The 25,548-nt window shown below is 42.2% G+C and overlaps 1 protein-coding gene across 16 annotated transcripts in view; it reads left to right on the top strand.

The window, feature by feature from the left end:
• The window catches only part of SVIL (supervillin), a 230,818-nt gene that overhangs the window by 66,004 nt on the left and 139,266 nt on the right, over window positions 1-25,548 (top strand). Inside the window, exon 1 of one of the 16 annotated variants that reach the window (XM_041766409.1) lies at window positions 12,675-13,206. The exons of the other annotated variants lie outside the window; for them this stretch is intronic. The gene's annotated coding sequence lies outside the window, so the exon portion shown is untranslated. Of the gene's footprint in view, window positions 1-12,674; window positions 13,207-25,548 lie in introns of those variants that run through there. 16 annotated transcript variants of the gene reach the window in all.

Below are 25,548 nucleotides of genomic sequence, written 5' to 3'. Positions count from 1 at the left end.
ATAAAGCCCATTTGATGTTTTGAACAAACATGTTTTGAGCCACATGACTATAGGCTGTTCATTTCGAATGAGTCCAAGTGGTGCTGTTTTTTCTTTTACAACGTGTGTGTGTGTGTGTGTGTGTGTGTGTGTGTGTCTGTGCATGCATGCATATGTGGCGTGTGTTTGTATTTGTGTATGCATGCTTTATTAATCAAGGTTTTAACGTTATATCTGAGTCTTCTTAGTTCAAATTTATGCCTTATGTGGAATATAAATGACCTATCAGAAAACTATATATTTGAAATCCAGTGTGTTCTAACTGGCTTGGCATATTAGAAAACATTGGCAGTTAGAAAACTTTTCAAGCCCTGGTTAAAGGCTCCTTGTAAGGATTACTTTTGTGTGTGGTTATTTATTTATCTTTAATATTTTATTATTTATTTGAAACACGCAGAATGAGAGAGAGAGAGCATGAGGGAGAGGAACAGGGAGAGAGACCCAAACCGACTCCACAATGAGTGTGGAGTCTGATGCGGGGCTCGATTTCACAACCCTGAGATTGTGGCCCAAGTGGAAACCAAGAGTTGGCTGCTCAACTGACTTAACTACTCAGGCAGCCCTGTGTGTGGTTTTTTAAAGAAAATTTTATGTGGTCATAATTGTTTGGTTGTGTTTCACTTTATATGTAGGGGACATGCATTGGGCGATTTTGAAGGAAGAACATTTGAGTATTACTTTCATCCAAACATTCTTATTCTGAAGGAAACATCTTAATTTGTTCTAGAGCACAGGGTGGTTTTTTTTTTCATTTATTATTATAAGAAAACAATATAGTGGTGTGTCCTACTTGGTTAGAAGTAGATTGTCATCCATTGAGGAAATCACCAGCTTAAGAGAAACCACGACTTTACCCTGCCCTTCCAGCTGCTCTCCAACCAGGTGTAGAGATTTTAATAACTTGCAGCAACTTCCAATCACGGGAGAATTAGAGTGGTTATCTGGGAGGAATCATTTGAACTTCAACCTATACTTTACCTATGGGGCCATGCTGACAGAAGCTTTTTATTTTCTTTAAGATTTATTTATTCATTTGAAAGAGAGAGAGCGAGAGAGAGAATGAGAGCGCATGTGCACACCCAGCAGGGAGGGGCAAAAGGAGAGGGAGAAAAAGTCTTACAATGCTTAGCACGGAGCCTGACTCAGGGCTCCATCTCACGACCCTGAGATCACGACCTGAGCTGAAACCAAGAGTTGGACGCTCAACTGACTGTGCCACCAGGTGCCCCTAACAAGCACTTTGATGTCTTGATTTTTAAAAAAGCAAGAGAAAGTGACTGCTAAGAGAGGGTTTAGTCTGCTTTATTGAAAACAGGCTTCAAGGGAAGTTTGCTTCAGGTGCTTACCAAGACTGGGGGCAGACAAGGTCAGTTTACAGTGTTTTCTAATTGTTTTTGGAGAATTGGACTATTAATAAAGCAGGTGCTATTGACCATGTTTTAGATCATTTCACGGAGGAGCACAGATTCATTTTTTTTTTTTTTTCTGCTCAGGGTAGATCTGTGTACATTACATTGTTTCTCAAAAACGTCTTGTTTGTCTTGGGATGCAGCCAGGCCCCTCATGTGGGTGGTGTGTGCTGTGTCACAGACCTCAGGCCCTAAAACCTGAATTTTGCTTTGTCAGATCAGATGAGTGTATGAAATAGCCTTTGGGAGATGCCAAGAGGCAAACATAAAAGTGATGTTTGTGAATTGATGTAGACAGAGACTTTGGGCAGATTTCTTTGAGATGTGGGAACGTAGTTGACAGGAAGAGAGAAGACAGAAGAAGACAGGTAAGAGACTTCTGGATTTTCTGAAGTAACCTTATTTGGCGGCATTCAGAAACCATGGGCTGTTGTGGGCCTTATACTTTCTGGGGTGTGTTGGGGGAGCAATAATTTTTGGATGTTGATAATGTACTCAGCTTAGAGGATTGCATCTAAAAATGCCACTGGTTTGACTTTTTTAAGTAAAAATCCTAAAGGAATCTCTTTTTTGGTGATCTTTACTTAAACTCTGTAAGATGTAGGCCTTAGTTAAAATTTGCCACAGAATGGGAAACAGAAACCATGGAAGAATGTAAATACACCTTTGTTCTTCTATTTCTTACCCACACACAGACACATGCTCACCTATATTTGCATGAAAAGTAAGCAGCAAACGTCTTGAAGGACAAACAGAAGGTACAATATGATTAAGTAAGAGGTTGAATATAAATTGGAATGAGTCCTAACGTTTTATTTCACTTTCATTTGGATCCTTTTACTAATTCTCTTTGCTGGGTTTAGGCTTTTCAAACATTCTTTGGCTCTGGGAGGGAGTTGTATAACCATAAAACTTGAGAATCCTGGCCCTAGAATAAATGTTCCTTTAAAACCCCAAGGACAGAAAATTGAACACAGCTGTGCAAAAGAGAAAAGCAACCACTCCAGTGATGGTTCAGGGCTGCGGGCGCCCTGACCAGCTTCCCCAGTACACTGGAGCTGTGGTTTCTTGATCGTGGATGGGGAGCTCCAGTGTTCTTTTTTGCAAGTTTCAGGGAAAGACCAAGACTTTCCTTCAAAACTGGAGTTTCTCTGTTGCAGTCAGAAGAACATTCTGCTAAGTATTATTATCCATCTCCCTGCTTGTCCTATGTATATCCTGTTGTCCCCTTGGGGACAGTTGGGGTTTCTAATTGTTTTTGAGATGCCATGATTCTGCAGGCCTTATGGTTCCTGCTTATGAATAAGCCCCAGAGCCTAAGCCATTTACACCAGGGTTAGAACACACAAGGTTTTGGGGCCCTAGAGTCCTTCTCCTCTGCTCTTCCCTGAACAAAAAGCTTTAAAGTATGGTCCTGAGAACATAGCATTGTCATTCCTTGCTTCTTATCTGGGATGAAAACCACAATGTTGCCTCTCCGATATTTGCCTGGTGGGGTCCCCCTGTTTGGTTGGTAGCCCATGAAGAGCCATGGCCATGGACCCTAACCTCTGCGCAGCCTGGGATTAATCATTTTGCTGTCAGACCCTGTAATGATGATTCATACTTCTTCCTCTACAAGATTAGATTACTGTAATTTTCTTATCCTGTACTGTTCACTAGGGATTTGAATTAATTCTTGTTGGTATAGAAAGCCGTATCATGTTTCGGGGGAGAAAGGACTGAACTTGCCTACTTGGCCATCACCAGAAAACATGCAGGGAGGGCCTGTTGTGAGCTTGATTCTGGAAGGTCATCCTGGCTGCAGGACTTACCATGTCAGTTAGTTCACCATAAAGGCCTGCAAACAGGGCTGTGGCATGCACTTGGCCAGGTGCAGTGGATTTGCATACATGACGCCATGCCTCAAAGATCAGAACACACAGAGAGTTTTGCAAGGAGTCGTCTCCTGAAATCAGGCACTGCCTAATGAGGAAAATCTTTCCCAGATAAATATTTGGGGAGGAGATAACTAATTCAGGTTTATGGAATGGTCTACCCAGAGCCAGCAGGGATCATGATCAGACTGGGGAGGGTAGAGGGGTAAAGTAACCTTTGGAAAAAACTGTTTTGGCACTCTCCTGTAAAGTGTGCATTATTCTGTCCCTTCAACAAATACTTATTGAGCACTTACTATATCCGAGGCATGACTGCGGGCACTGGGGATTAGCAACAGTCTACAAAACAGAAAAATCTCAAACTTGATGGAGCTTATGTTCTTGTGGCTCTGGTGGGTGGGGGGTGGGGTGGGAACATGGGCCAGAGAAAGCCATAGCACCTGGCACAACTTAACAAGTGAAGTCATTCAGACATGCGTTTGCATGTACATTCTCTCTCTTCCCTCTGTTGAGCCTGTGCCTCTGTCCCACTAATGAGATTGCAGCCATCTGTAGTGGAGCCTCTGAAGGGAGTACTTCATGCATGCCAGCATGTGGTCCACCGTGGTGTGATGAGGCCGGCTGGTGACTGCAGGGGCTGCAGGTGGATTGTCTGCTACAGCCCGAGCCTCTGTTGGAGGGGAGCTGCCTTATGATCAAGAACTCTTACCTTTGTTTCCAGCCTTACAGTGGAGGGACTCTGACTCCAGAATGCCTCTTACTGATAGACATTCGCTCTCCCTGGATCCCTTTCCTTTCTTTGTTCCCTCCTTTCTTCTTCTTTTTTTTTAAATCCTCTCCATTCTCCTTTGGTTTCCTGCAGAATCATAGAATCTGTTTTCCTGGAACTGGATGGGGTCCTAGGAGTCTTAGTTGAAACCAGCAATTTTTGGTCTCTGGACTGGAAGCAAGCATTCACCTGATGCAGTGACATGAGAAATAGAAGAAGATGAAGTAAATGCCTCATGAGGCTAAACTTCACTATTTGATTCCTGTATCTTTCTATCATATTCCCTTGAACTTTTCAGTTTCTAGTATCTTCCACTTACCCTAGAAATTACTCATTGTCCTGAACTCAGCCCCCCACTCCTCATCATGCTGCTCCCCACAGTTGACTCTGGTTTTCAGCTGGTGCCCCCCTCAATTTTATAGCACATGCCCCCAAAATAAGAATCAGTGCCTAAACCTGAGGGTAGAAAGTCACTGCTTGTACTGCCAGGGAGTTGTGTTTCAGGATCCCCAGTTAGAGCCACAGATACATTTTAAGCTACAACATGCAGCGGTTCAATTTTATAGAATTATTGGTACTGTGGTTCCACTTTATTACAGGTTTATCAGGCGTTTGTGGGTTGGCCAAGTGTGTAGCCATCGTTTATAACTGTTTCTGGAGGAAAATGAGAAAGAACTTTTACAATGTGAACCTTATTGAGCTTGAGATGCATGTACTGTGCTTCAAGTCAAGGGTATATGTGGTTTCATGGCTTGTGGAGGCTGGAGATCGTGGCTGCAGAGAAAGCTGCCCAGGTGCTCTCCATCCCCAGTGGGTGTCTGGGGCCTTGGTGTTCTCCTTTGTGACACAGTGCGGATGTTTGAATTTTCAAAGTGCTCCTTGAGGAGAATCATAGGTACTTGGTGTTTTTCATTCAGGAGTAAGAACTGCCTATTCCCCCTTGGTATTTGGCATCAGCAGAGAAAACCACTTATAGCGGTCAGCTTTGTGATGCCCACAATGACATGAAAAAGAAAAGGCCTTACACATCTTCTCTGGTATAGGAAGTCCTTACTGTATCAGCTGTACCACTTCATGTTTCCACCTGAGAAGTAACCCCCTATGGTTCTGCCATGGGATGAATGGGCAGAGATCCCATATATTTAGATATATGTTGGCCTAAATGGAGCATGTCACAATTTGTATATCTCTGAATACTCTTCGGGACTCTGAGACTGGTGTCCAGGAATGTGATGTTGGTCCCTCCATTGTGATAGGCTGTGTCACTGGAGCCAGGACTCAAGACACGGTCCAGGCTCCCCCACGCCGGCAAACTCACATTTCATTTCAACCATGAGGCCAGCAGCTCTGTGCATGCTGAGCACGGCTCCACGCCCTTTGCTCTTGAAGCAGCAGCCTGGGAGAGAAGAGTTGGCTTGCTCATCTGTTGTTCAAGCCAGTGACCTACACACGACCTTGGAACTTGAAAGATTGTCATCCAAAGCCAGTGAAGCTCTCCATAAGCTTTGAGACACACACACTCTGTCATTATTGATTTAGATCATCTGGAAGGGGGAGATATGGTGGTTGAAAGACAAATGTTAACCAAAAAAAATCATTCCCCCTTTAAAAAAAAATCTACTCCAAAACAAAATTATTCATATGTGGTGCAGAAGGCTACAATCTTAGACTCCTACCAGTGTATCAGTGTAGATGTTAGGAAACTAAGGCATGGTCCTGTCTTTACTCAGTGATGTCAAATTCTAAGCTTATTGCAAAAATGGGCACCTCCTCCAAAAAACAAAAAACAAAAAGAAACCCCCAATGAAATAGTTCCAAGTCTGGTTCTGTTAGATCAGAAATTAGGACAGAATATGAATTTAGTTGCCTAGTCTTTTCCTGCCCTGGAAATGAGCAGCTTGAAAAAATATCCCTCATGATCGTTTAAGTTCATTGCCGTTTAGAAATCAGACACTTTCAGAAGGCAGGCGTAGTGCGATGGAGAGCTTTGTTAACCTTGCTCCCCTGCACAGACAGTTCTGCTAGTGCCCCGACATCATCCTTACTTCAGAAGTAGGTGCTTCATGGAAGGACGAATGGCAAAGGAGGTGCTTGTGCTCGCTGTTTATTTGCTGTCTGTAAACTGAGAAGCCAACTTGTTCTTCTTGTCTCTTTCCAACTTTGGAGGGACATTAGGCATTGATTAGTCAAACCTGATTTAAAAAGGAGAATGTTGTCACTGCATTTAAATGAGAAAAAATATATATAACTATAGCTATTTTGATTGTGGTTCTCAGTCTTTATGTCACAAACATTTATTCCGTTTACTAAGTGGCAGACATAGTAGGTTCCAGCAATACAGAGATGAGACGGAGTCCCTGCCTTCTGGATGCTAAGAGTCTAAGGTTGGAAATAATAGACCATGTCAGGGAGGGGATACAGGAGAAAGGAAGTCAGCTGAATCTTGAAAGATGCTGAGGAGTCTTCTAAATGAGAAGGAAGAAAAGGCATTCTTAGCAGAGGGAATAGCTTGGACCCAGCAATGATGGTTATTGTGGCTTTTCATAGTCACCTACTCAGGGGCAGTGTGGGGGGACATGTGGCTCACGAAGTAGGAAGGCACCAGGTCACAGCAGCTAGGGACTTTGGAATTTACACAACAGGCCAGCCAATCTTGACCTTCTGTTTTCCTCCAGCACATGTATGCTAGAATATATCCATATGTGTCACAAACCTCCTGGGTATATCCAGATATGATGTTTGTAATGAGCAAGGCATTAAAATACCCTGTAATCATCACGCAACTATTAGCAGCATATTCATAAAAGTACATCATCGTAGATCTTGGTCTATATGAGATAATCTCTGGCTTAAGTGCAGTTTCCAAAGCATTTATGTATGACTTGATTCCTTTTTCCTCCTACTAATGAATACCGACATGAAAGAGGATGAAAGCGACACATTTGCAAGGACATTTTCACATTTATTGCTCAAGAACATTTAATTCAAAAATTTGTTGCACAAGCTTCCATCAGTGAGAAGTCACCGGCTGCCCAGGAGAATGGCTGCTGGAACCAGTGAGGTTTTGGCTGGGTGAGATGTGGCCAGGCTGGGGCTGGTTCAAAGGTTCTGTGAGCAGGAGAGAGGATGGGTTTGGGGAGGGGTCAGTGGGGGAGGAAAGAAGAGTTTGGAGGCTCTTGGAGCAGTCCTGCCAAGAGGCAGTGAGAGCACCAGCAGGGGAGTGGCCACAGAGAAGGAAGCTGAGGGGTTAGGAGGAGCTGGTGTGCACCTGTCCACCAGGGAAACAGAAGCAAATGTCATGATGGGTGAGGACTAGTGCAGGATTATTTGTCTTGGGCTTCTTGTTCCTGTGAGCTAGCCTAGTATTCTGATCTTGGGGGCACCCCCCACATCCTGAATTCTGCTGCAGGTGCAATGGAACTGGGCGGGAGAAGACTCCAGCATCAGCCTCCTGGGCAACACGTGGATGGTTGTGGGGCAGGGAAGAAGAGGGGCAGTGAAGCAATGGAGGAGAGACTGATCGGCAAGGCATGAGAGGGACCAGACTGTAAAGTCAAAGACATTCCTAAAAAAGAGGATGTTCCGTGACAGTGGAAGTGGGCAGAAAATGTCCGACAACAGAGAGGTCAAGTCCAGATGAGGCACTGGGAGGGTCCCTTGGTGGGGAAACAGTCCCCGGAGAGTGGAAGGAGCTAGAATCCAGCTGCAAAACAGTGAGAGAGCAGTGGGGCTGCAGGAATGGAGATTTTGGTTGTGGAAGAAGAGGAAAAAGAAGGACAAGCCCTCAAAGGGGAAAGGGACGCTGAGGGAGCTTTGGGGGTGGGAGACAGAGAAGCCACAGCGTGTTCTTGAGCTAGTGCTATGCTCCTTCAATGAATTGAAAAGAAGTTTCACCTCACTTCATCTGCGCATTCCACGGCATGCCCCAGAGCTAGCCTTTCCTATAATAAAGTCCAATGCAAGTTTAGTTTGGCCCTTAGGAGGCACGGTTCCTGGTATTTGCATCTGGGTGTGATGTTACAGAGTCTGAGACGATGAAGGGCAGGGAACATTCTCCATCTGCCAACTCTATCACCTGTGTGTTGTCTTTTTATTTTTAAGAATGAAACCTTCAGGGGATCCCTGGGTGGCTCAGCGGTTTAGCACCTGCCTTTGGCCCAGGGCATGATCCTTGGGTCCCGGGATCAAGTCCCATGTCGGGCTCCCGGCATGGAGCCTGCTTCTCCCTCTGCCTGTGTCTCTGCCTGTGTGTGTGTGTGTGTGTGTGTGTGTATGTGTGTCTATCATGAATAAATAAATAAATAAATCTTTTTTTTTAAAAAAAAGAATGAAACCTTCAAGACTGTAGAACCCTGGAGTTTTAAAATGTGTCTCCTATGATACTTATAGTAGCATTAAATTTTGAGATGACTCAGTCTTCTCCTTTTCCAAAGAAGAAAATGTTTTCTTGCTAATTCTTGAGTGTCTATATACACTCGAAAATTAATCATCTTGGGCAGTGGCTTGAACTTCTGAAAATTATGTGGAAGTATCCTGTTTTATTGTTGGAGAGGCCCAAGGTATTAGAGATTCTCTATTCATACAACCTGCCAAATAAGCTTATTTAATTGGAAAGTAATGCTTTCCTTTATTTCTGTATCAAATATCTTACTTTGGATCAATGATTCCATTCTTGTACAGGAAAAGAAACCTTTCCAATTTGTATTTTCTTCTCTCTCTTTTAAAAAGATTTTATTTATCTATTTGACAACGCACAAGCAGGAGAAGGGGCAGAGGGAGAGGGAGAAGCAGGCTCCCCACTGAGCAGGGAGCCTGATGTGGGGCTCAATCCCAGTGTCCTGGGATCATGACCTGAGCTGAAGGCAGATGCTCAACTCACTGAGCCACCCAGATACCCTTCTTCTCTCTCTTTTTAAGTTTTATTTATTTATTTAAGAGAGATAGAGAGAGAGAGAGAGAGAGAGAGAGAGAGAGAGCGTGCCTGGGGAAGAGCAGAGTGAGAGGGAGAGAAAGAATCCTCAAGTGGACTCCCTGATGAACATGGAGACTGCCATGGGGCTTGATCCTAGGACCCTGAGATAATGACCTGAGCTGAAACGAAGAGTTGGAGGCTCAACCAACTGTGCCACCCAAGTGCCCCACCAGTTTGAATTTCTTAAGATGGCACTGATAATAGGCAAACCCATATAGATTTATTTAAATTGCAATTATAATAAGTAGTTCAGTTACATAAACAGGATGCATTTGGAAGTTTTATTTGAAGTAGATTTAAAAAATAATGTTCAAAAAATATTAAAAGTGTTAATTCAGCTTTTAAATTTGGGATAATTACAGATTCAAATGCAGTTTTAAGAAATAATACAGAGGCACCTGTATGGCACAGTTAAGCATCCGACTCTTGTTTTCGACTCAGGTTAAGACCTCAAGGTCATGGGATAGAATCCTGCATCAGGCTCCGTGCTCAGCATGGAGTCTGCTTGGGATTCTTGCTCCCTCTCCCACTACTGCTCCCCACCCCCCTTCATGTAGCGCTCTCTCTCCTTCTCTCTAAAATAAATAAATCTTTAAAAAAGAGAAAGAGAAAAATAATACAGAAAGATCCTATATGCCTTTTATACAGTGTTCCCTAACAGTTACATCTTGTGAAACTATGAAACAAGATCACGACCAGGAATTGGCATTGATAGTCCATAGAACGGTGGAAGTGTCCATAACAAGGCTCCCTTTTATAGCCACTTCCCCACTGCCTCATCTCTAATATCCGATAACCACTAACCTGTTCTCCATTTCTACAGTGTTATCATTTGGGGAGTTTATATAAATGGAATCCTACAGCTTATAACCTTTTGGAATTGGCTTTCTTTTATTTAGCATAATTTCCTAGATATTCATCCAGGCTGTTGCATGTGTCAGTAGTTTGTTCCTGTTTTTTTTTTTTTATAGTTTTATATTTTACGTTTAGCTTTGTGATCCATTTTAGTTAATTTTTGTATGAGGTATGAAGATTAGGTTTAGGCTCACTTTTTCTTCCTTTTTTCCTTCCTTCCTTCCTTCCTTCCTTCCTTCCTTCCTTCCTTCCTTCCTTCCTTCCTTCCTTCCTTTTTGCTAGTGGGTATCCAGTTGTTCCAACATTATTGTGGAAAAGTAACTTTTCTCAAATATCTGTTGGCTATATTTTGTGGGTCTATTTCTGGGCTGTCTATTCCATTCCTGTAGCCATGTGGTACAACTTAATATGGAATAGATTGATTACTTTCACTTTATTCTTTTTGAAGATTGTTAACTGTTCTAAGCTCTATGCTTCTGTTTATGCATTTTAGAATAAGTTTGTCTGTATCAATCAAAAATCTTTGCTGGGATGCTGATAGGAATTGTATTAAGGATGTACATTGGGGGAGAATTGACATATTTATTGTGTTGACCCATGAACACAGTATATGTCCATTTATTTATAAATGTTGGTCTTTTTTTTATCAGCATTTTGTAATTTTTAGCATATAGCTCCTGTGTATGTTTAGTTAAGCTTATATCTAAACAGTTTATTTTCTTTGGAATGATTCTAAGTGTGCTGTTTCTCAGTTTGGTTTCCACATGTTTATTGTAGTTATAAAATAGGTGTTATAGATATATGATGTCATCTCTCTTAGAAGCAGTATCATAAATAGATGTAGTTGTTTGATTAGCACACAAAAAGTCAGATTAAAGTGCCTGAGAAAGCTGGACTTAATGGGCAATTGCTAGAAAGAATGGTAGACTACCACATTGCTTTTAATACTAGTATTAAATAGTAGCTAGTATGAAATAGCTTATCAGCTATCTTGGAAATATCTTAGTATAAGTGTAGTTCTTATTTTAGCTCATAATATGATTTTCCATTTTCTTTGTGGATATATTTATGAAATCTACTGTCATGCACATCAGATCTATTGCTGTCACTTTTTGGAAAAAAGTGCATGTAATGGGGGTCTCCTGAGTTCAGATAGCAAAAATATTTAGGAACATGTTTAAACAGATTGCACAGGTAAAATTAACTGCGGTTTGAACAAAGACAAAAAGGGTGAATAAAAAATAGAAGAGGAAACTGGGAGGAATTACTCTGTTAGACTCCACTGCATTCATCTAGATTGGTTTGGTTGCTACAGGGGAACAGGGAGCCATGATTTAAGAAGTGTCCAAAAGTTAGATGTTTTGTGGGAGTGAATCTTTTTTAGGGAAAAAAACAAAAACAAAAACTGCATGGTTGTGGTAACAGTGATTCATTGTCTCCTCCTATCTTAAAAGTCCCAGATAGTCAACTATTTTACATGTGTTTTTAAATTTTAACCCTGCTTTCCTCCACGAGGAGTTTAAAGCAGCTTTCTATGAAGGTAAAAACAAGATGAAATAGAATTTTAAGTGGGTAAAAAGAGAAATTGGTCAAAGGGAAAAGATGAGGACCGTGACCATGACCGGGATTTGGAAGCAGGAGTCAAGCTGTGAGGTTTTGTGTGTTGGCTTGAAGTGGGTAAACAATTAGGCTTGGACTAATTATTTTTAACCCTTGCACAAATAGTCCTGAGGCTGGTGTTTAATTATTACTGTGTCTGGTGCTTTTCTGCCATCTTTTCTTCGGCCACAGGACTGCTCAGGGGGAGGCATTGTCCTGCAGGGTTAATTAATAACAGGAACTCACATCCTGCTTTGGGAGCCTCTGCTGTCTGATGCAGCTGGTGGTCTAAGAGCCCACACCCAGAGAGACACACCACCCGGGGCCTGGCGGCCGCAGCTTCTGCTCCAGCCCAAGAGTTCTGGTTTGGGGATGTATTTTGAAGTTGGGATGAACAATTAAGACTGTTATTTTGGGGAACAGCAAGGACATCTATAATTGTAAGTATTTTTATAAGCAGGGTGGTAAGATTTCGTTTTAATATCTAAAAAAATGTAAATAGCCTTTAAGAAGTGATCGCGCGAGGTCCTTCAGATTTTCTCAGTAGTTAAGCTTCCTTTGGTTTTTAAGTGAGGTGAGTGACCTGAGATCCTTCTGAAGGATCCTTCTTGCTAGTTGGGAGCATTGCTGCTGCTCTTAAGACAAAACCTTGTGTGTTTCAGAGAAAGTAGTTCCGGCACCGTTCTTTCTTCTGATGTCTCCTTTTTCTGCAGTTAATGGAAGTAGGAAGAAATCTACAGCTGGCCACACAATTTGTAAAGCTGTAAACAGACCCGTCCGTGCCTTCATAATGTGCTGTTTAACGTATATACTGTGCGTGTCACCTACTTTCCGGCATTCGGTATCTGAGCTTTATCAGTGCTGATGTGTTCTTTCGGAATGCAAACGCTAGAATCTAAGAAATGTTTGCCCACTCAATTTTCTATTGTTGCAGCCTGTGGAGTAGACTGCTGTTGCATTTTTAATTTCTCTATAAAACAAGCTGAGAGACAATGCGAATGATCTAATTGCATTTGAAGGAGCTGCTGGCCAGGCTTGTTGCAACAGCTGATGGGCTCCTCTGAGTTTCAAGAGCTATTTATGGTAGATTAGCTGGGATCAGGGCTCTCTAGTTCAGGCCATAAAAGGCCGGTCCCATGTGGAGTTGCCCCACTGCTCCTGACAGCGCCCTCGGAGGCTGCAGCGTCCTCAGGTTTCACGTGGATTTACCCAGTAATGGATGGCCACACCAAGGCCAGATCGGGGAAGTTCAGTGTCAAGGACACCAGGGCCCTGAAAACTTCAAAAAGAAGAGTCTTTTTAATATTTTGGCGATCTTTTTTTCCAAGAAACTTTTGGGATGTAGCCTTCACCTATTTACTTGCATTTGGCATCCAAACGCCTTTTGGAAAGCACCGATCTAAATTTATCCTGTTCTGAATCATCACTTCTGATAGACGCCATCACCTGGTTTGCGCTGTGATATTTGATTTTGTACAGTGTTCCTTGGGCTAACTTTTGATATTTTGCTTTTTGTTTAGAATTTGAAAGTCGTGTTTATTGAAAGGAGCCTCAAAGCAATTACTTGAGGACATCCAAAGCCGTGTTTTGTTTATTTTTTAATTAGAAAAATCAGGAATTACAGTGTGATTCCCCCCACCCCCACCCCTTTAACTTAGAGGAACAGCGGTTAAACAGAAATTTGAAGTAAGTGAAAAATCTTCCTATAAATCTAAATGCAGTTGTATGTTAAGTACCATCTGTCTAAGCATGCTTCCTGAGGTTTGTGGACTTCAAGCACTGGAATGTTCCTGCCAGTATGTGCTAGTTATTGCTGTTGCTCTTCTGAGTACCCTTGGGCATGTTTTTTGGTTTTGGAATGATGGGATTTTTTTTTTCTTAAAAATCAAAGAACTTTCTGGTACAGAGAAGTTTGTACTAACAGTTTACTTAATATTATTTAGTAAATACATTCTGTCTAAATGTGAATACTCGAAGCCTTGGAATTAAAAGCATATTCACAATACAGAGTACTTCAATAATTTTATCACAAGTATGGGAGTGAGATTCAGAAGTCATGTTTTATTTTATTTCATTCTTGTTACTAATACACGTGAAAATGTAAATCGCCAGTGATCCTTTTATATTATCTTCGTTTTGAGGCATTTTTTTACCTTGGTACTCTGATTCTTCCAGCTTGGTTTATAAAACCTCTATTGTTCCTAAATTTAAAAAAAAAGAAAAAAGAAAAGAAAAACCTCAAGCTTTCGTTCCTAGAGTTTTGAACTCTATTTCATTTTTAAATTCTCCAAGAAAAAAAAAAAGTGCCATCTTTAGCCATTTTAAGTCCTAGAGAGATAGCTGTGTTCTCTATAATTTCACTTAGCAATTTGCTTCTACTAAAGAATAGCAAAGAGCTATAGAAGATTGATGGCTTGTTTGACCTATTACTCCTTTAAAAAATATTTTTCATACTATATCAGATGGACCAGTAGGAACAGTAATTATTTTTATCAGGTAGAAAAACAGAATATTTATAGAGATGAGTTTCATCGGTGATACCGCTGTGGCTCTCAAACCGAATGTATCACAAGTTTAGTGGGCATTTGGAGATGCTTGGGGTGATAACTGTGGCTGGCATTTGGGGTAATGTGAAGAATTATAAATACTCTGACCATCTCACAGGGTGAAGCATGGCTCTGGCCAAAATGTTGGTAGTATTTCCTGCTGACAAAAGCGGCAAGGTATAAATGCTGCCCCCCATTCCAGGGAGAACCAACAACAGGCTGTGTGTATACAGGCTGCCTCTTCTCACCAAGCTAGGGAAACCCTTGAGGCACCAAACAGTTGAGTGTCCTGCCAAGAGTGGATCATCCATGCTGCTGCCCTGGGAGGGGAGAGGAGGTGATACAGGTGAGCAGAGACACTGCTCATCATGCTTCCTTCTGTTGAGAGTGGGACAATGCTTGTTAGCCTTCAAGGAAATGCCTTTTTGAAATCAACTAACTGGTGCCAGGAGCATAACTTTCAGAGTAAAATTTGGTTAAAGCACTTAGCTTTTACGTCACTTTCATTTAACAAACCAACCCAGGTATCTTGTACTTTTGAGACCTGCTCTTTCTTGGTAAGCACGCCTCTGGAACATTGTGAATTTCAGTTTGGAAGGAACACCTTTTTAACACCTGGAGTCACTTAAACTTATCCAGTTGAGGATTTGAATCCAAAGGAAAGGGCCATCGGCCTTCACAGGGATGTCCCCAGAGTGGCTGCTCAAGGTTCACAGACTGTGTAGAGGCTGTGGAGGGGAATTCTTACTGTTGGACACAAAGGAAATCCTGTCCTCCCTATAGTGCTGCCTGGGCTCTTAGGACATGCGTTACAGTGATACTCACAATGACCTCCCTGTGACCGGGAGAATTCCTGGTCTGGAGCTTTCCTATAGTTCTGGGCTTTATTATTTTGTACCTCTGAACCAGAAGCCATGCTGTCACCCTTGACTCCTCTCCCTATAGGTCACCAAGGCCCCCACATCTGACTCTGAAATGATGTTCCTACCCTCCACCTCCTCCCAAGCCTGCTTGTCCTTTGCCTGGTTAAGTGCATTGCCCTTAATTTGTCATTTTGCCCCCAGGTTCCCTGCCGTCCAGTCCATCCTCAAAATGACTAACCCTATAACAAGATTTGATCTTGTCACTCCTCAAAAGTTGAACCTTTCATGGTTTCCCACTAATGAAAGCAAGAGCCTGACTCCTTAGCCTCCCCGTCAGGTTCTTTCATGCCACTGTCTTACTGCCATCCCTACCAGAAATGTTCTGTCTTCCTTTGCATCCCAGGGAAGTGGTATCAAATGAGATCTTTCCAGAAGCTTCTACTGATCAGGGCTCCAGGCCTTGACTCTAAGCCTGTAGTGCAGGTTCCTGGCACTGTGTCCTGGTGCCTCCTTCCTTTGTAGGGGGTTACCCAACAAGGCACCTGGGTTTTGGCCTTCTTGCCACCCAGGATCTAGCCCAGCAGGTGAATTAATCGAATTGAATGCATTGGAATGACTTGTGGATTCTTCATATTAAAAATTAACTGTCTCTGAAATACTTTAGCCATTGTTATGTGTTATTCCCAACAGAAGTGGGTGTTCTGTGTAATATGTTCTGGGTTTTTTTTTCCATATTTAATAATGCAAGCAGATTTGTCTTAGTACAAGTGTGATGGGGTGTGTGTGTGTGTGTGTGTATATATATATATATATATATATATATATATATATATATGCTTTTGCCAACACAGGAAATTATGGTGCATTCAATGAAGTCAGCCACTTCATTATTGGAGCCTTGCCTAAAATGAAGAAACTGCTCTAGCGGTGTGATTTGACTTAGGTACTTTCCCCAAGCATTAACCCTGATCCCTTAGATTCAGCATCTCGGGTTGGTTTGTACTGCTGATCCCGGACCAGAATGCAGCACCCTGACATCTGGTTCAGAGACTCATTGTCTTAGGTTACTCCTAGTTGCAGGAGATTTTGAAAGACGAATTTATTCTGCCTTGAACCTTGCTTATTCTCTTCTGAAAGTTGATCCTTTAATCCCAAACAAGTTCCTAACCTACTCCAAATTGGCATTTGTATAAATACAATCAAAGAACGAGCTTTCATATTTGCCTTGGGAGAGTTGGTTCACCCATATCACAGTGCTGGATTCATCTCAGTACGTCACTATTGGATGCTTCACTTTAATATTACACGTCTGTGTGCAGGTCTCTGAGCTGATGCCGTGGGATGAAGATGATGAAACTCCTTTCCATCCTTGGTGAAGTCATTTCCTAAAGGGGTTCGGCCACAGCTTAACAAAGCTGGAAGGGACGAACACTAGTAACGTACCATCCATGCTCGGTGCCAACCTCTTTACCTACATGATCTCATTTAATTTGTACAGTGGCCCCTAAGAAATATGACTGTCAATGTCCTCATTCTACAGGGGAAAAAACTGAGGTTGAAAGGGACTTGTCCAAGAGCCCATACCATGGGGCCAGGGTAGAGCTGAATTCAAACAGGTCCATTGGACTTCTACGCCCATTGTCAAAACCAGTGCTTCTCGGGCTGTAATAAGCATCACTCGTGATCTTGTGAATGTACCGATTCTGATTCAGTGGGTCTGGGGTGGGGCAGCGATGCAGCAGAGAAGACCCCAGGTGACACTAATGTCTCTGGCGAGCACTGCCCGTGAGTGGCACTGTTTTAAAGTGAGACGGATGCAGTCAGGTTGGTGGGAGATCCGAGGGCTTTCTGGGCAGTCCAGGTGGTCTTCCAGGCCAATCTGCTCCTCTGTGTTTCTCGTGCCATCCCTCCCCTGTGTTTGCTTACACAGTTGTCTCCCACTTCTCTTCTGATGTCTGCCTTTCTCCTGGCTCCTCCTCCTCACGTTGCAAACATACTCAAGTTTCTACCATCCTAAATAAAGCTCCCCTTGACCCCAGCCATGAGCTATTTCTTTCACTGCGTGTTCACTTCTCAGCACCCAGGCTCTGTGGAGCTTTCTCTCCCTCCCAGCCCCACATGACCTCCGATTGCTTTACCTCTGAGCACCCGAGCACCCCTTCGGGAGCATCCTGCCTCAGGGCCACACCGACTGCTGTGCTCTTGCACTCTCCTGACACCTGTATTATCTAAATCATGCTCTGTCTCCTCTCTGCTATGGCTTCCCTTCTTAGGGTTAGGGTGAACATTCGCTCCTCTCTCTACAGTGAATTAGAAGATCCATCCATTCCAGATGAAATGTATTCATGTGGGTTTTACAGTGTATTTTCTCTTTTTAATTAGAAGTTGTTCACTTCCAATCAACTGTTAACATCTGCATCCTAGACAACAAGCGTTGAGAGAATTGTGCTTAAAGAAAGATCAGTTCATTTTTACGTGAAGACTCAAAGGGCTTTTATAAGTAATGTGCCTATAATTTGTGGACTGCTTTGGTTGATCAAAGGCCTCATGTTTCTTTCTGGATTTTCAGTTACATTCTGAGTACAGAAAGTCAACAGATAATTTAGGTTCAGACATATAGTGTCATTGGACAGAAAAATCATGTTGGTACCTTTAGATTTTTTGAGACATCGAATATTTTAAATATTTTAACCCCCAGGCTTTTCATACATTCTAAAAACACTACTTAATTTTATCTCATTTAACCAAAAATTTAAAATATACACATGCACTTGCACATGTATTACACATTTAACAAAACAAGCCACTCCAGCTGAAACTGAAGTGGGAAAACAGTTGATTTCCAGTACCTGAAAATACGTTGATTTAAGAAGTTGGCAATGTAAGGTAAAATAACCTTTGAAAATGTTAGTATTGTTTTGTGTAGATTTTCTTAGAAAAAAAAGTTTAAGCTAAGATTTCAGATTCTCAGGTACAGATTGGTCACAAGATTAGCCACATTTGCTAATTTTGCAATTACTTCATGCCTATAATAGTTGCTATTATGAAAGCCAAGGACAAATGACATTTTACCATCTATTACTTGTTTGCAACTATCACTTCTGGTACCTTACACAGCTAATGGCTCTATAGGTTTGAGCTAGGTTAGAAAAATAAACTCAGTCGTGCTGTTCAGAGGTAGATGGCTCCACAAATCATCATGCTCATGGTCTTAATTTCCACCAGATGTTCATTTTAGCCAGACACACATAATAGTTTGGCTTTACTATTTCATGCATTTTTGATTGAAAGTGTTGAATATTTTAAAATTCTGTGATTCGATAAATATTGTCGTGATGCAGTTGTAGAGAATGAGTAAGCTTCATGCGATGCCTTCTGCCCCGATGTGGGATCCTCCCATTTGAGATGGAATTTTTTTAGTTGGATTTGTATCAGTTCTTCTCTCTGGAGGCTTCAAGGAGCTTGCAGACATCTAACAGACCTTAAATATTTCAAAAGAGAGTTTCAGTAAGTAGGTGGTGGGGAGCATAAGGGAGGAAAATAATATGAAAGCAATGATAGCAAATAAGCTTTGTGCCCTATGCACCTCAGCCCATCTCCCAAAGCTCCCTAAAACTGTTCCCCTCGCTTTCAGAGGAGGAAGAAAATTAGAAATCCAGGGTGTTTGATTCCGAGGAATGCTGGGGGCAATAGCAGAGTAAGTGGGAGTAGCCGTGGTCTTCATAACTGGCTGTGTGACTTTGGGTAAGTTCTTACCCTCTCTGAGCCTTAGTTAATGAGCACTGGAATGAAGGATTTCTAAGATCCCTTCTACATATTAGGATTCTATAATTCAAAGATTTCAGAGCTTGAAAATATTCTGTCTTCCACTGGAAACCCTGCATCTGAAAGGCTTGGTTCAAGGCAGCAGAGCAGGACCAAGTTAGAAATGTCTTAAACAGCAAGACCTATATGTTTTAAAAGGTTTTCTCACTGCACTGGTATGCTTCTGTTGATCCGTGCAGCCTGTTCTCCCTTCTTGTTGGCTTGGTCTTCAGTCGTTTACTTTTGGAAGTTTCTGCCATCTCTTCAGACTAAACTCTCATTGTTTCTTTTGTGTTCATTCAAATACTCAAATTTTCTTTTCTATAACCTAATTTATTCTTCTTTTGCCCTTTTGCTTTTTCTCCGGATGTGAGACCCCAGGTTGATCATGCCAAACCCCAGAAGGGATGCCTGAAACACAAATTTCCTGTTCAGAACAGGAGTAGGGTGTGCTAGGATTTTTTTTTCCCCTTCACATTTATTAGCTCCACTTGCCAGATAGTCATTCTTTGTCAGCAATTATTTTGTGATCACTGACTATGTGCCCGGGACTGATATTGCTTCTGAGGAAAGAAGAGTGATAAAAATCCCTGCCATCACGGGGCTTGAGTTCTAATGGACTCAAGTATGATTCTCTTCTTTTTAACCTTCTCTCTTTAAAGTGCTGAAATAGCAGAATTTAAAATAGCTGCCATGGTTCCTAACCCAAAGGAGGTGCTTGTTAGGTTTAGTATGTGCCGACTGTTTGCATTATTTTCTGAAATTCTCTCTTCCCCCATGTACTGATAAAGATCATAAGTTTGTTTTGAAAAAACATTTGATTTAGACATGTACAGGTCAGATACCTCTCTCAACTTTTTAAAAAGGATTTTAAGTATCATCTACACCCAGTGTGGGGCTCGAACCCCCAACCCCGAGATCAAGAGTCTCATGTTCCACCATCTGAACGAGCCAGGCGCCTTTCCCTCAATTTTTTAATTCATGTTCTCTCCACTGTCACAAAGTGCTGTCTATAAAATGTTGCTTCACTGCCGAGGTAAAGGTTGACACTGATAACTTTCAACCAAGATAACTCCAGAAATAAATCATTAAATCACCTTGACTTCTTTCTTACTTTCAGACTCTATCTGCTTTGAAGCTTTTATTACATTTAAAAAAGTTTAAAAATAAAGGTAGTTTTACCTGAAGATTTTGAAGTGAGTTTGAGAAGACCTGACTCACATCAGTTAAACTGTTGTGTATATCACTAGTAGTAGGAGAGAAGTTGCCTTATGACAGAAAATTTGGAATCCATAATCTGTCTTTTTGTGTGTTTTTTCTTTTTAAGATTATTTGTCTGGTCACCTTTATTACCAGGGGAAGCTGGTTTTATACTACATAGTACAGTAGCTGCCTTCCCACCTACAGTCTATGTTAGTTTTTTTACATTTAATTTTGTTACATTTTTACATTTTATTTTGCACAAGTTGTAAAGGGCATTCTTGGTTCATAGGGCTATAAACATTTCAACCTTTATCCTCCACAAGGTAATTATTTCGTCAAAAGTAAATTACAATTTATTCAGTAGCTCCAGATAAAAATGCTAATCACATGGTAAATGAATGCTCTAAGATTGGAGGAGAAGAAATTACCTTGATATTTTAATGGAGAGAGTTTCCTTGAGCTAATTTTTATTCATAGCATCTCTTTGGCTAATGTGAGGGCTGCTGCTGATTTCTATAATTAATGAGCTCAAGTTAGAAAAAAATAAAAAAAGACTAATAAGGAGATAACTTAGGGCAGCATGAAGCCAAGGTTATTATTGCAGAGAAGTTGTGTCTCAGGTGACCACTGTGAAACATGCTCTTGTAGAGCTTTTTTTTTTTTCTTTTGCTTTCTTTTTTTTTTTTAAGATTTTATTGAGAGAGAAGGAGAGTGAGAGTGAGGAAGACAGGAAGGAAAAAAGGAGAAGACTCCCCGCTGAGCAGGGAGCCAGACACAGTGCTGGATCCCAGGACCCTGAGATCATGACCTGAGCCAAAATCAGATGCTTAACCGACTGAGCCACCCAGGCTCCCTGAGCGTATGTTTTAAAGAGGTCCATGAACAGGCTTTCGAAGGCTACAATATTTCCCAAAAACTATATGGAAAAATATTCCTTTTTTTGAAAGTGTGTTTAGTGGAGGTGACAATCCATTGTCTTCCATTTTTTTTACCAGAGGGGCTGTGACTCCCATGAGAAACTAAAGTCACGTTCTAATTATTTATATAGAAATGAAGATCTATGAAACTCCTGGAGGTGCATGTAGGGGCACCCCCTGGGATGTGTGATATTTCAGCATCCACCTGCTGAGACAGGGTCAGGGCAGGGTCTGGGTCACCAATGTCCAGCAGAACTTCCCATGTTAGTGGACGTGATCTCAGGTTGGTGCTGTTCTGTAAGGTGGCCACCAGCCACAGGTGGCTGTTAGCACTTGGAAACGTAGCGGGTACAACTGAGGAATTGAACTTTTAAATTACTTTTAATTAGTTTAAACTGCATTAACCTTCTGTGTTGGGCATTGCAGGTCCAGAAGAAATGGATTTGTGCTTTGTGCATCTGCTGATAGGAGTTGGGGAGCTGTAGGGTCTCACCTGTTGACAGAGCCATGTGGTGGGTGATGCTTGGGTTGCAGAGGGAAAATAGCAAATACTGTGCTTTTCAAAAGAAACTAAAAACTTATCCAATCTGAGGAAACTTTCCTGTAGATTCCCTCTTCCTCTCACTTGCCCATAAATATACCCAGTGCACATGTGCACACACACAGTATGGTCCTTTAAGTTCTTTGTGGCCCTGACCACAGTAAATATTCATTTCCACACTTTACTTGTATATCCAAAGATCCATGCTTTACAGTCTCAACATCGCTAGTCACATGAGTTGGAACCTTCAGCCTGATATCATAGCAACACCTGCTTGATGATCAGCATGGATGCGAAGGTTGTGAATCCAGCAGCAAAGTGGTTTGGTCTGGTGAGGGAGGCAGGGGGGTGGGGAGGGCGGTCAGGAGGGGAAGTCACTGGTGCTTAATCTGATAAATTGCCAGCATGTCCTTTGGCGGCTTTATTTTTTTTTTTTTTTCCTAAATTTGTGTCTTGATTTAAAGTGATGCGGTATTGTGAGAAATTACTTTATGTGATTTGGTGTTTAGCTTTTTTTATACTTACGGGTAGAAACTAAAGCTGCCTTTTGGGTACCAGGGATGTGGTATGTATGATGGAGGAGACTTTTATGTGCTGGTGACTCCTGTGATGGCCCCTATGTCACAAACATACAGAACACACATCCATTCATCCTGGTTATTTTTGAGTACTTACCAGGGTGACTAATGATACTGAGTATATCCCCCAAATGTCTGTGGCTGATGAACCCCGTGAGTGTAGAACGCAGTGCCAGGCAGTGTGATGGGGAGCCCAGAGGGAGCCCTGCCAACCTGCACATGTCACTTAAGCTCACATCCCAACATCAAGGTGTTGACCCACACTGTCACAGGCTGCTTGAACTTTCAAGCCCCTGGGGCTTGTGACTGTATAGCTTTTCATTAGAATCTTTATGATTAAAATGAGCCCATAAACAGAAGAGAACAGGAATTCTTGGGCACAGAAGGACATGGCCTAAGGTGTGTTAGAGTTGAGAAAGGGCCAGCTGACATCCAGGGCTGTCGCCCACAGTCCAGGTGGTTGGTGAGGGGCTGTTGGGAGCCCAGGGAATTGCTCCTTCCCTCTGCACCCCGGGCTCAGACTTCGATGGTATCCCTGTGTGCCAGGGTGCCATGGGCCTCCACCCTCTGCTTTTGCACCTACATTCCCCTGAGTGTGGAATGCCACTCCTCGCCAGCCCTCAGAGCCTTCCGGCCTCAGGGAGCTTGCTGCCTTCCCAGGAAACTCTCCTGGGGGCCACCTTTCAGCTTCTGCAGCAATTGGCTGGGCTGCGCCAGCTCAGAGACAGACCTGGTGGCCTCATGTGTAGAATAACATAAGCTGGTCAGATGGTTGTCTACTCTGCTGCCTTCCATTTAAAAATCTTAACAGACTAGAGTGATGTTTCACTCTACAAGTGCAACGAGTAGCTGAAAACGTATTTTCTATTGGAAAAGAATGTGGTGATCCATTATTAAATACCCCAAATGGAGAGGCAGGGGCAGTTCCCTATTGCCCCAAGTAACCTTGCGTCCAGTGTGCATGAATAAATGTGGTTAATTAGATTAGGTGACCATATAGCAAAAACAATTCAGCTCAGCTGTTGAGCTGAATAGATGTTTTTAAAATAACCAACAGAGTTGACGCTCCTCGTTGCCACCTGACCCTCTGGTTTGTTGGAGGGGTGGGGGCATATTTAGGGGCCAGTAAAAGGCAGGGCAGCCACCTCTGCTTCCTCCTCTGTCCTGCTCCCCCTCTTTCTCCTTTCCTCTTCTTCTCTTCTCTTTTCCCATTTCTTTTCTTCCCCCTCCTCTTCTTTCTCTCCCTCTTCCTTTCCTCTTTTCGTCTTCTTCCAATTTTTTTTTCTATTTTCTTTTCTCTTGCTGCTTCTCTTATCTTCCGCTAAATCAAGACATAAGCAGCATGGCCATGGATATCTGTAAGTTTTGCCCACTATACTACCGTGTGTGATTTTTAGAATATGTGTGTATGTGTACAGATGACCTATTTATAGACACAAAATCTCCCTTTACCCAATTCTAATAACCTTTCATCATCCAATTAATACTTTAGATGACCTTTGAAAAATTATTGTATTCTGCAACGTGGAATCTGATTTTTAGGCATCATTATATTTTGTAGAAAGAGACCTGTCTTGTTAGAGCAAATTGGCTATCTTTCCACCGTGTTATGCTTATGTGTGTATTATATATCTACTCATGGATATGTATGAACAACAACCAAAAAATACCTATTTTCATTTTTTTTTCTACTTACATTTTTCACTATGTAGTTTGCCACTAGTAATAAGGGGAAAGTGAGTACTGGACGTGGTGGGTTAATTTTAGTAGAGCAAAAATGAAAAATCAAGCCTCCGCTTCTGCTTTGGTGTTCGTCAACTCAAATGTAAAATTAGAAGTGTGGTAATTATTTGGCAGATCTGACTCTCTAAGGGAAACCATATCATAGTGTATGTGTGTATGTGTTGGCCTTTAAAAGTAGATCTTGTCCTGCAAGGAGGTGAACCCACTAGGTGGCACCCACAGCGAGACCTGTGGATTAACCCGTAGGCTTTGTCAGCAGCAGTGGAGAGTTCGAGACTCTTCCCAGACTCGTTAAATACGTCGGCTTCAGCCACATTCAGTTCATCTCTAGTGTTTTAAAAGCTAACTGCTGACGAGTAAACACTCTTGACCCTGACTATGAACATTTGTCATATGTCTGGTTAGTTTTAGTTTTTACTGACCAAAATCATTTTGGCAGCAGAGTCCTTAAAGTTTGACAGCCCGACAAATTATACAGAATCCCTTGTTTTTCTCACATGGGCTTTGACTGTGACTCACAGTCCATTTGAAAACATTGCTTCTCTGGTACTGCATATCTCCTTAAATATATATTCTTGATCCAATGAAATATAGAAAAGAACTTAAACATTGGATGACTGAAAAAAAAAAGAATGTTGTGGGGCTCTGTGTCCTCTGTCAGTCCTCTGAGGAATTCAAAGAGGATCATTAGAGTTTCTGTTTAGATTCTGGAGGCTTCAACTGCTGTTCCTTCTCTGCTTTTCCGTTGGGGGATTTGGTTATTGTCCTCCTGGGCTACTTAAAGTGATGGCAAAGCCACCCGGATCTTGATTGGCCACTTTGAGCACAGATCCCCTGCCATGTGCTTGTGGCTCTTCAGGTGCTTGGTGGCCACACCACTGCTCTGCACTCCGGGTGTCTGCTCAAAGGCCACAGCTGTTCCTGGGAAACAAGGCAGCAGAGGGTTTGAGGCAGAGACCTATTGACTGTGAAAGCTCCCAGTGATTCCCCTGCGTCTGCCATGACCATTGGATCTGGACAGTCACACATGAGTAGAACGAGGGCATTTGGGTTTCGTCAGTGGTTGAGAGGCTCCCGACTGCACCAGGAGAAGCAGAGCTGAGGAAGGCTTGGGTCTGACCGTGCTTTGACTTTTGGTTTGTGCAGTCACTAATCCGGAAAAATTCTGCCTGCGGCCCCAGAGACCATGCGTCTTCTCTGCAGCATGCCGTAATCAGAAACAAACACACAAACAAAAAAATAGTGTTTGCTTTTCCACAGCGTTATGGACATCAAGTAAAACTTGAATTTTACAAACTCTAACGTAAATCTTCCCCTCCCTAAGAATCATGTGTTGAGGTCTTGATTCTTAAAATGAACTGTATCCAGCTGTTGGGTTTTTGGCTGATTCTAGAACTATGTGTAAAATCAGATCTATGTAACATTCTTCCACCCTGAAGAGGACTGGATTCACCAGCCTCCCAGGAGAACATTTCTCTCCCTTTCGCTTGTGTGAGATGCTCACAAGTGGTCTTGCCACACTGCAGCTATCCACAGTCACTATTTAGCAGTTCCTAGGACAGTCGCGTGATTAGCGGTTCCTAGGATGGTTCCTTGTGGAGCATGATGTTGACCATGTTTGAGGACTGGTAAACCTCAACATCTTGGCCGGATTGTGGAATATTCAAGGAGGCATCTGTCTTCTAAATCGTTCCCCACTCCTCCTTGTCCAAGGAGAGCCACACAGAAATGAACTTGAAAAAAGTTTAATCCTAATCCTTCTTTGAAATATGGAGCCATTGGCAATAAGTTGACTTTTATGCCTTGAAGGGTGCATAGAAACCTGTCTTGGTC

This window comes from Vulpes lagopus, chromosome 8 (genome assembly GCF_018345385.1).
Source record: "Vulpes lagopus strain Blue_001 chromosome 8, ASM1834538v1, whole genome shotgun sequence".
NCBI classification, from domain to species: Eukaryota; Metazoa; Chordata; class Mammalia; order Carnivora; family Canidae; genus Vulpes; species Vulpes lagopus.
This window is presented reverse-complemented; position numbering and strand designations above follow the sequence as displayed.